We start from the raw sequence: 8,270 nt of genomic DNA, 5'->3' as shown, positions 1-8,270 counted from the left end.
TGCATTAGGTATTTCTCCTAATGCTATCCCTCCCCTAGCCCTCCACCCCACTCAAAAGGCCCCAGTGTGTGATGTTCCCCTCCCTGTGTCCATGTGTTCTCATTGTTCAACTCCCACTTATGAGTGAGAACATGTGGTGTTTGGTTTTCTGTTCCTGTGTTAGTTTGCTGAGAATAAAGGTTTCCAGCTTCATCTATGTTCCTGCAAAGGACATGAAGTCATCCTTTTTTATGGCTGCATAGTATTCCATGGTGTGTATGTGCCACATTTTCTTTATCCAGTCTATCATTGATTGGCATTTGGGTTGGTTCCAAGTCTTTGTTATTGTGAATAGTGCTGCAATAAACATACATGTGCTTGTGTCTTCATAGTAGAATGATTTATAATCCTTTGGGTATATACCCAATAATGGGACTGCTGGGTCACATGGTATTTCTGGTTCTAGATCCTTGAGGAATTGCCACACTGTCTTCAACAATGGTTGAACTAATTTACACTCCCACCTACAGTGTAAAAGCACTCCTGTTTCTCCACATCCTCTCCAGCATCTGTTGTTTCCTGACTTTTTAATAATCGCCATTCTAACTGGTGTGAGATGGTATCTCATTGTGATTTTGAGTTGCATTTCTATAACGACCAGTGATGATGAGCTTTTCTTCATATGTTTGCTGGCCACATAAATTTCTTCTTTTGAGAAGTGTCTGTTCATATCTTTCGCCCACTTTTTGATGGAGTTTTTTTTTTCTTGTAAATTTGTTTAAGTTCCTTGTAGATTCTGGATATTAGCCCTTTGTCAGATGGATAGATTGCAAAAATTTTCTCCCATTCGGTACGTTGCTTGTTCACTCTGATGATGGTTTCTTTTGCTCTGCAGAAGCTCTTTAGTTTAATCAGATCCCATTTGTCAATCTTGGCTTCTTTTGTCATTGCTTTTTGTGTTTTAGTCATGAAGTCTTTGCCCATGCCTATGTCCTGAATGGTATTGCCTAGGTTTTCTTCTAGGGTTTTTATGGTTTTAGGTCTTAGGTTTAAGTCTTTAATCCATCTTGAGTTAATTTTTGTGTAAGGTGTAAGGAAGGGGTCCAGTTCCAGTTTTCTGCATATAGCTAGCCAGTTTTCCCAACACCATTTATTAAATAGGGAATCCTTCCCCATTCCTTGTTTTTGTCAGGTTTGTCAAAGATCAGATGGTTGTAGATGTGTGGTGTTATTTCTGAGACCTCTTTTCTGTTCCATTGGTCTATATATCTGTTTTGGTACCAGTACCATGCTGTTTTGGTTACTGCAGCCTTATAGTATAGTTTGAAGTCAGGTAGTGTGATGCCTCCAGCTTTGTTCCTTTTGCTTAGGATTGTCTTGGCTATATGGGCTCTTTTTTGGTTCCATATGAAATTTAAAGTAGTTTTTCTAATTCTGTGAAGAAAGTCAATGGTAGCTTGATGGGGATAGCATTGAATCTATAAATTCATTTTGGCAGTATGGCCATTTTCACGATATTGATTCTTCCTATCCATGAGCATGGAATGTTTTTCCATTTGTTTGTGTCCTCTCTTATTTCCTTAAGCAGTGGTTTGTAGTTCTCCTTGAAGAGGTCTTTCACGTCCCTTGTAAGTTGTATTCCTAGGTATTTTATTCTCTTTGTAGCAATTGTGAATGGGAGTTCACTCATGATTTGGCTCTCTGTTTGTATATTATTGGTGTATAGGAATGTTTGTTATTTTGGCACATGGATTTTGTATCCTGAGATTTTGCTGAAGTTGCTTATAGCTTAAGGAGTATTTGGGCTGAGACGATGGCATTTTCTAAATATACAATCATGTCATCTGCAAACAGAGACAATTTGACTACCTCTCTTCCTATTTGAATACTCTTTATTTCTTTCTCTTGCCTGATTGCCTTGGCCAGAACTTCCAATACTATGTTGAATAGGGGTGGTGAGAGAGGGCATCCTTGTCTTGTGCCGGTTTTCGAAGGGAATGCTTCCAGCTTTTGCTCATTCAGTATGATATCATAAATAGCTCTTATTATTTTGAGATACGTTCCATCAATACCTAGTTTATTGAGAGTGTTTAGCATGAAGGGGTGTTGAATTTCATCGAAGGCCTTTTCTGCATCTATTGAGATAATCATCTGTTTTTTTGTCATTGGTTCTGTTTATGTGATGGATTACATTTATTGATTTGTGTATGTTGAACCAGCCTTGCATCCCAGGGATGAATCTGACTTGATTATGGTGGAAAAGCTTTTTGATGTGCTGCTGGATTCTGTTTTTATTGAGGATTTTTGCATCGATGTTCATCAGGCATATTGGCCTGAAATTTTCTTTTTTGGCTGTGTCCCTGCTAGGTTTTGGTATCAGGATGATGCTGGCCTCATAAAATGAGCTAAGGAGGAGTCCCTCTTCTTCTGTTGTTTGGAATAGTTTCAGAAGGAATGGTACCAGCTCCTCTTTGTACCGCTGGTAGAATTCGGCTGGGAATCCGTCTGGTCCTGGGCTTTTTTTGGTTGGTAGGCTATTAATTACTGCCTCAATTTCAGAACTTGTTATTGGTCTTTTCAGGGATTCAACTTCTTCCTGGTTTAGTCTTGGGAGGGTGTATGTGTCCAGAAATTTACCTATTTCTTCTAGATTTTCTAGTTTAGTTGCGTAGAGGCGCATATAGTATTCTCTGATGGTAGTTTGTATTTCTGTGGGATCAGTGGTGATATCCCTTTTATCATTTTTTTATTGTGTCTATTCGATTCTTCTCTCTTTTCTTCTTTATTAGTCTGGCTAGTGGTCTATTTTGTTAGTCTTTTCAAAAAACCAGCTCCTGGATTGACTAATTTTTTGAAGGTTTTTTTGTGTCTCTATCTCCTTCAGTTCTTCTCTGATCTTAGTTATTTCTTGTCTTCTGCTAGCTTTTGAATTTGTTTGCTCTTGCTTCTCTAGTTCTTTTAGTTGTGATGTTATGATGTTGATTTTAGATCTTTCCCATTTTCTCCTGTGGGCATTTAGTGCTATACATTTCCCTCTAAACACTGCTTTAGCTGTGTCACAGAAATTCTGGTACATTGTGTCTTTGCTCTCATTGGTTTCAAATAACTTCTTCATTTCTGCCTTCATTTCGTTATTTACCCAGTAGTCATTCGGGAGCAGGTTGTTCAGTTTCCATGTAGTTGTGTGGTTTTGAGTGAGTTTCTTAATCCTGAGTTCTAATTTGGTTGCACTGTGCTCTGAGAGACTGTTTGTTATGATTTCTGTTCTTTTGCATTTGCTGAGGAGAGTTTTGCTTCCAATTATGTTGTCAGTTTTAGAATAAGTGCAGTGTGGTTCTGAGAAGAATGTATATTCTGTTGATTTAGGGTGGAGAGTTCTGTAGATGTCTATTAGGTCCATTTGGTCCAGAGCTGAGTTCAAGTCCTGAATATCCCTGTTAATTTTCTGTCTCATTTATCTGTCTAATATTGACAGTGGGGTGTTAAAGTCTCCCACTATTATTGTGTGGGAGTCCAAGTCTCTTTGTAGGTCTGCAAGAACTTACTTTATGAATCTGGGTGCATCTGTATTGGGTGCATATATATTTAGGATATTTAGCTCTTCTGGTTGCATTGATCCCTTTACCATTATGCAATGCCCTTATTTGTCTTTTCTGATCTTGGTTGGTTTAAAGTCTGTTTTATCAGAGACTAGGATTGCAACCACAGCTTTTTTTTTTTTCCCGTTTCCATTTGCTTGGTAAATATTCCTCCATCCCTTTATTTTGAGCCTATGTGTGTCTTTGAATGTGAGATGGGTCTCCTGAATACAGCACACCAATGGGTCTTGATACTTTATCCAATTTGCCAGTCTGTGTCTTTTAATTGGGGGATTTAGCCAATTTACATTTAAAGTTAATATTGTATGTATGAATTTGATCCTGTCCTTATGATACTAGCTGGTTATTTTGCTCATTAGTTGATCCAGCTTCTTCATAGTGTTGATGATCTTTACAATTTTTTATGTTTTTGCAGTGGCTGGTACCAGTTTTTCCATTCCATGTTTAGTGCTTCCTTCAGGAGCTTTTGTAAGGCAGGCCTGGTGGTGACAAAATCTCTGAGCATTTGCTTGTCTGTAAAGGATTTTATTTCTCCTTCACTTATGAAGCTTAGTTTGGCTGGATATGAAATTCTAGGTTGAAAATTCCTTCCTTTAAGAATGTTGGCTATTGGCCCCCACTCTCTTCTGGCTTGTAGGGTTTCTGCAGAGAGATCCACTGTTAGTCTGATAGGCTTCCCTTTGGGTTTAACCCGACCTTTCTCTCTGGCTGCCCTTAACATTTTTTCCTTCATTTCAACCTTGGTGAATCTGACAATTATGGGTCTTCGAGTTGCTCTTCTCAAGGAATATCTTTGTGGTGTTCTCTATATTTCCTGAATTTGAATGTTGGCCTGTCTTGCTAGGTTGGGGAAGTTCTCCTGGAAAATATCCTGAAGAGTGATTTCCAACTTGGTTGCATTCTCCCCGTCACTTTCAGGTACACCAATCAAACGTAGGTTTGATCTTTTCACGTAGTACCATATTTCTTGAAGGTTTTGTTTGTTCCTTTTCATTCTTTTTTCTCTAGTCTTGTCTTCATGCTTTACTTAATTAATTTGATCTTCAATCTCTGATATCCTTTCTTCTGCTTGATGGATTTGGCTATTGATACTTGTGTATGTTTCACGAAGTGCTCCTGCTGTGTTTTTCAGCTCCTTCAGGTCATTTATTTTCTTCTCTAAACTGGTTATTCTAGTTAGCAATTCCTCTAACCTTTTTTCAAAGTTCTTAGCTTCCTTGCATTGGGTTAGACCATGTTCCTTTAGCTTGGAGGGTTTTTTTTTGTTTTTTTTTTTTTATACTTTAAGTTGTAGGGTACATGTGCCCAATGTGCAGGTTTGTTACATATGTATACATGTGCCATGTTGGTGTGCTGCAGCCATTAACTCGTCATTTAGCATTAGGTATATCTCCTAATGCTATCCCTCCCCCGTGCTCCCACCCCACAACAGTCCCCAGTGTATGATGTTCCCCTTCCTGTGTCCATGTGTTCTCATTGTTCAATTCCCACCTATGAGTGAAAACATGCGGTGTTTGGATTTTTTGTCCTTGCGATAGTTTGCTGAGAATGATGGTTTCCAGCTTCATCCATGTCCCTACAAAGGACATGAAGTCATCATTTCTTATGGCTGCATAGTATTCCATGGTGTATATGTGCCACATTTTCTTAATCCAGTCTATCATTGTTGGACATTTGGGTTGGTTCCAAGTCTTTGCTATTGTGAATAGTGCCGCAATAAACATACGTGTGCATGTGTCTTTATAGCAGCACGATTTATAATCCTTTGGGTATATACCCAGTAAATGGGATGGCTCGGTCAAATGGTATTTCTAGTTCTAGATCCCTGAGGAATCGCCACACTGACTTCCACAACGGTTGAACTAGTTTACGTCCCACAAACAGTGTAAAAGTGTTCCTATTTCTCCACATCTTCTCCAGCACCTGTTGTTTCCTGACTTTTTAATGATCACCATTCTAACTGGTGTGAGATGGTATCTCATTGTGGTTTTGATTTGCATTTCTCTGATGGCCAGTGATGATGACCATTTTTTCATGTGTTTTTTGGCTGCATAAATGTCTTCTTTTGAGAAGTGTCTGTTCATATCCTTTGCCCACTTTTTGATGGGGTTGTTTTTTTCTTGTAAATTTGTTGGAGTTCATTGTAGATTCTGGATATTAGCCCTTTGTCAGTTGAGTAGGTTGTGAAAATTTTCTCCCGTTCTGTAGGTTGCCTGTTCACTCTGATGGTGGTTTCTTTTGTGGTGCAGAAGCTCTTGAGTTTAATTAGATCCCATTTGTCAATTCTGGCTTTTGTTGCCATTGCTTTTGGTGTTTTAGACATGAAGTCCTTGCCCATGCCTGTGTCCTGAATGGTATTGCCTAGATTTTCTTCTACAGTTTTTATGATTTTAGGTCTAACATGTAAGTCTTTAATCCACCTTGAATTAATTTTTGTGTAAGGTGTAAGGAAGGGATCCAGTTTCAGCTTTCTACTGGCTAGCCAGTTTTCCCAGCACCATTTGTTAAATAGGGAATACTTTCCCCATTGCTTGTTTTTGTCAGGTTTGTCAAAGATCAGTTAGTTGTAGATATGTGGCATTATTTCTGAGGGCTCTGTTCTGTTCCATTGGTCTATATCTCTGTTTTGGTACCAGTACCATGCTCTTTTGGTTACTGTAGCCTTGTAGTATAGTTTGAAGTCAGGTAGCATGATGCCTTGGAGGAGTTTTTTTATTACCCACCTTCTGAAGCCTACTTCTGTTAATTCATCAAACTCAGTCTGCGTCCCGTTTTTTTCCCCTTGCTGGCGAGGAGTTGTGATCCTTTGGAGGAGAAGAGGCATTCTGGTTTTTGGAATTTTCAGCCTTTTTGCGCTGGTTTTTTCTCATCTTTGTGGATTTATCTACCTTTGGTCTTTGATGCTGGTGACCTTCAGATGGGGTTTTTGTGTGGACATCCTTTTTGTTGATGTTGATGCTGTTCCTTTCTGTTCATAAAAATATGAAAGGCTTCTCAAATTTGCGTGTCATCCTTGCCCAGGGGCCATGCTAATCTTCTCTGTATTGTTCCAATTTTAGTATAATGTGCTGGTGAAGCGAGCACAAAGCTGGGTAATTTTTTTTTTTTTTTTTTTGAGATGGAGTTTCACTCTTGTTGCCCAGGCTGGAGTGCAATGGTGCAATCTTGGCTCACCACAACCTCTGCCTCCCGGGTTCAAGCGATTCTTCTGCCTCAGCCCTATTGAGTAGCTGGGATTACAGGCATGCACCACCACGCCCGGCTAATTTTTGTATTTTTAGTAGAGACAGGTTTTTTCCATGTTGGTCAGGCTGGTCTTGAACTCCCAACCTCAGGTGATCTGCCCACCTCGGCCTCCCAAAGTGCTGGGATTACAGGCATGAGCCACTGTGCCTGGCCAGACTAAGTTTTACATAGCACACATCACATAGAAAGTTGCCTAAAATGCCTCTTGACATTTCTCCCTCATCCCAAAATGTCACACTTATGGTGTTGTTAGGTTTACTTCATGAGTCTTTTAAGGACCTTGTTGGTTATGATGGGCCTATTTGGATAATCTAGGATAATCCTGTTTTTAATTAGTCACCAAAATTTTATTTAATCTCATCAGATTAGCTATGGTACCATTGAGTGGTCTCTAGTTATGGTGGGGGCAATATTTATGTTTTAGTCAAAATAATAAATGCAGATAGTTTTAGAAAATTAAATAGAATTTACTGTAATCCCAGCACTTGACTCACAGTTCTGCATTGCTGGGGAGGCCTCAGAAAACTTACAATCTTGGCGGAAAGCAAAGGAGAAGCAGGCACCTTCTTCACAAGGCGGCAGGATGGAATGAGCACAAGCAGGGGAAATGCCATCAGATCTCACGGGACTCACTCACTATCATGAGAACAGCATGGGGGAAACTGCCCCCATGATCCAATTACTTCCACCTGCTCCTGCCCTTGACACATAGGGGTTATGGGGATTACAATTCATGGTGAGATTTGCTGGGGACAGAGGGGACACAGCCAAACCATATGAGTTGCCGTGTCACGCCAGGCCCCTATTGACTTCAGTAAGGATGGTACCATGTTCAAGAAGCTGAAGAAGGGACCCAGAGCCAGCAAATGAGACACGGAGTTTATTGAGGGAACTTACATACAGGGTAGTCCAGTGGCAGTAGGTTGGACAGCAGAACCACTACCATGTGTAGAAAGCACGCTGTTTATACAGAATTCTCACTTGGCACCCTCTCCTTAGGAACTCCTACCTAACAACATTCATTTAACCCAAAACAAACAGCCTGAATACCCTGTATGGCCTGCATTCCATGGGATGGGCTGGGGGTTCATATGTTCCTCATACATAATGAATTAATCTCTGGATTGGTCACTTTTGAATTCCTTACCTCGCAGCTCTGAGCACACATTGTTTTTAGACCGTAGGGTCATTCTCAGGGTATGCTTAAGTTGAGCTATTGCTGCTGGTAGGTACGTCTGCCATACGTGCCATTAACTTCATGATTTTGGGTAAGCGATTTTATCTCGAGTCTTCTTTTCAAATTAAGGTATGGAGGGGAGGGCTAGGAGGTTGCAGAGGTGAAAGAGGTGGGTGGATTAGATTGTTGAGGTTCATTCCACCACTAAGATATTAAGATTTCTTCTGGAACTTCTTTGAAGCTGGATCTATCGTTCTTCTTCTACAATG

The 8,270-nt window shown here is 40.0% G+C and overlaps 1 non-coding gene across 1 annotated transcript; it reads right to left on the bottom strand.

Moving 5' to 3' along the window:
• Positions 1 to 6,554: 6,554 nt before the first annotated feature.
• On the bottom strand, positions 6,555 to 6,663 carry LOC129032345 (U6 spliceosomal RNA). Its single transcript, XR_008501336.1, has one exon. It is a non-coding gene; the product is annotated as a U6 spliceosomal RNA (small nuclear RNA).
• Positions 6,664 to 8,270: the final 1,607 nt, after the last annotated feature.

Source organism: Pongo pygmaeus, chromosome 11 (genome assembly GCF_028885625.2).
Source record: "Pongo pygmaeus isolate AG05252 chromosome 11, NHGRI_mPonPyg2-v2.0_pri, whole genome shotgun sequence".
In the NCBI taxonomy this organism is placed as follows: Eukaryota; Metazoa; Chordata; class Mammalia; order Primates; family Hominidae; genus Pongo; species Pongo pygmaeus.
This window is presented reverse-complemented; position numbering and strand designations above follow the sequence as displayed.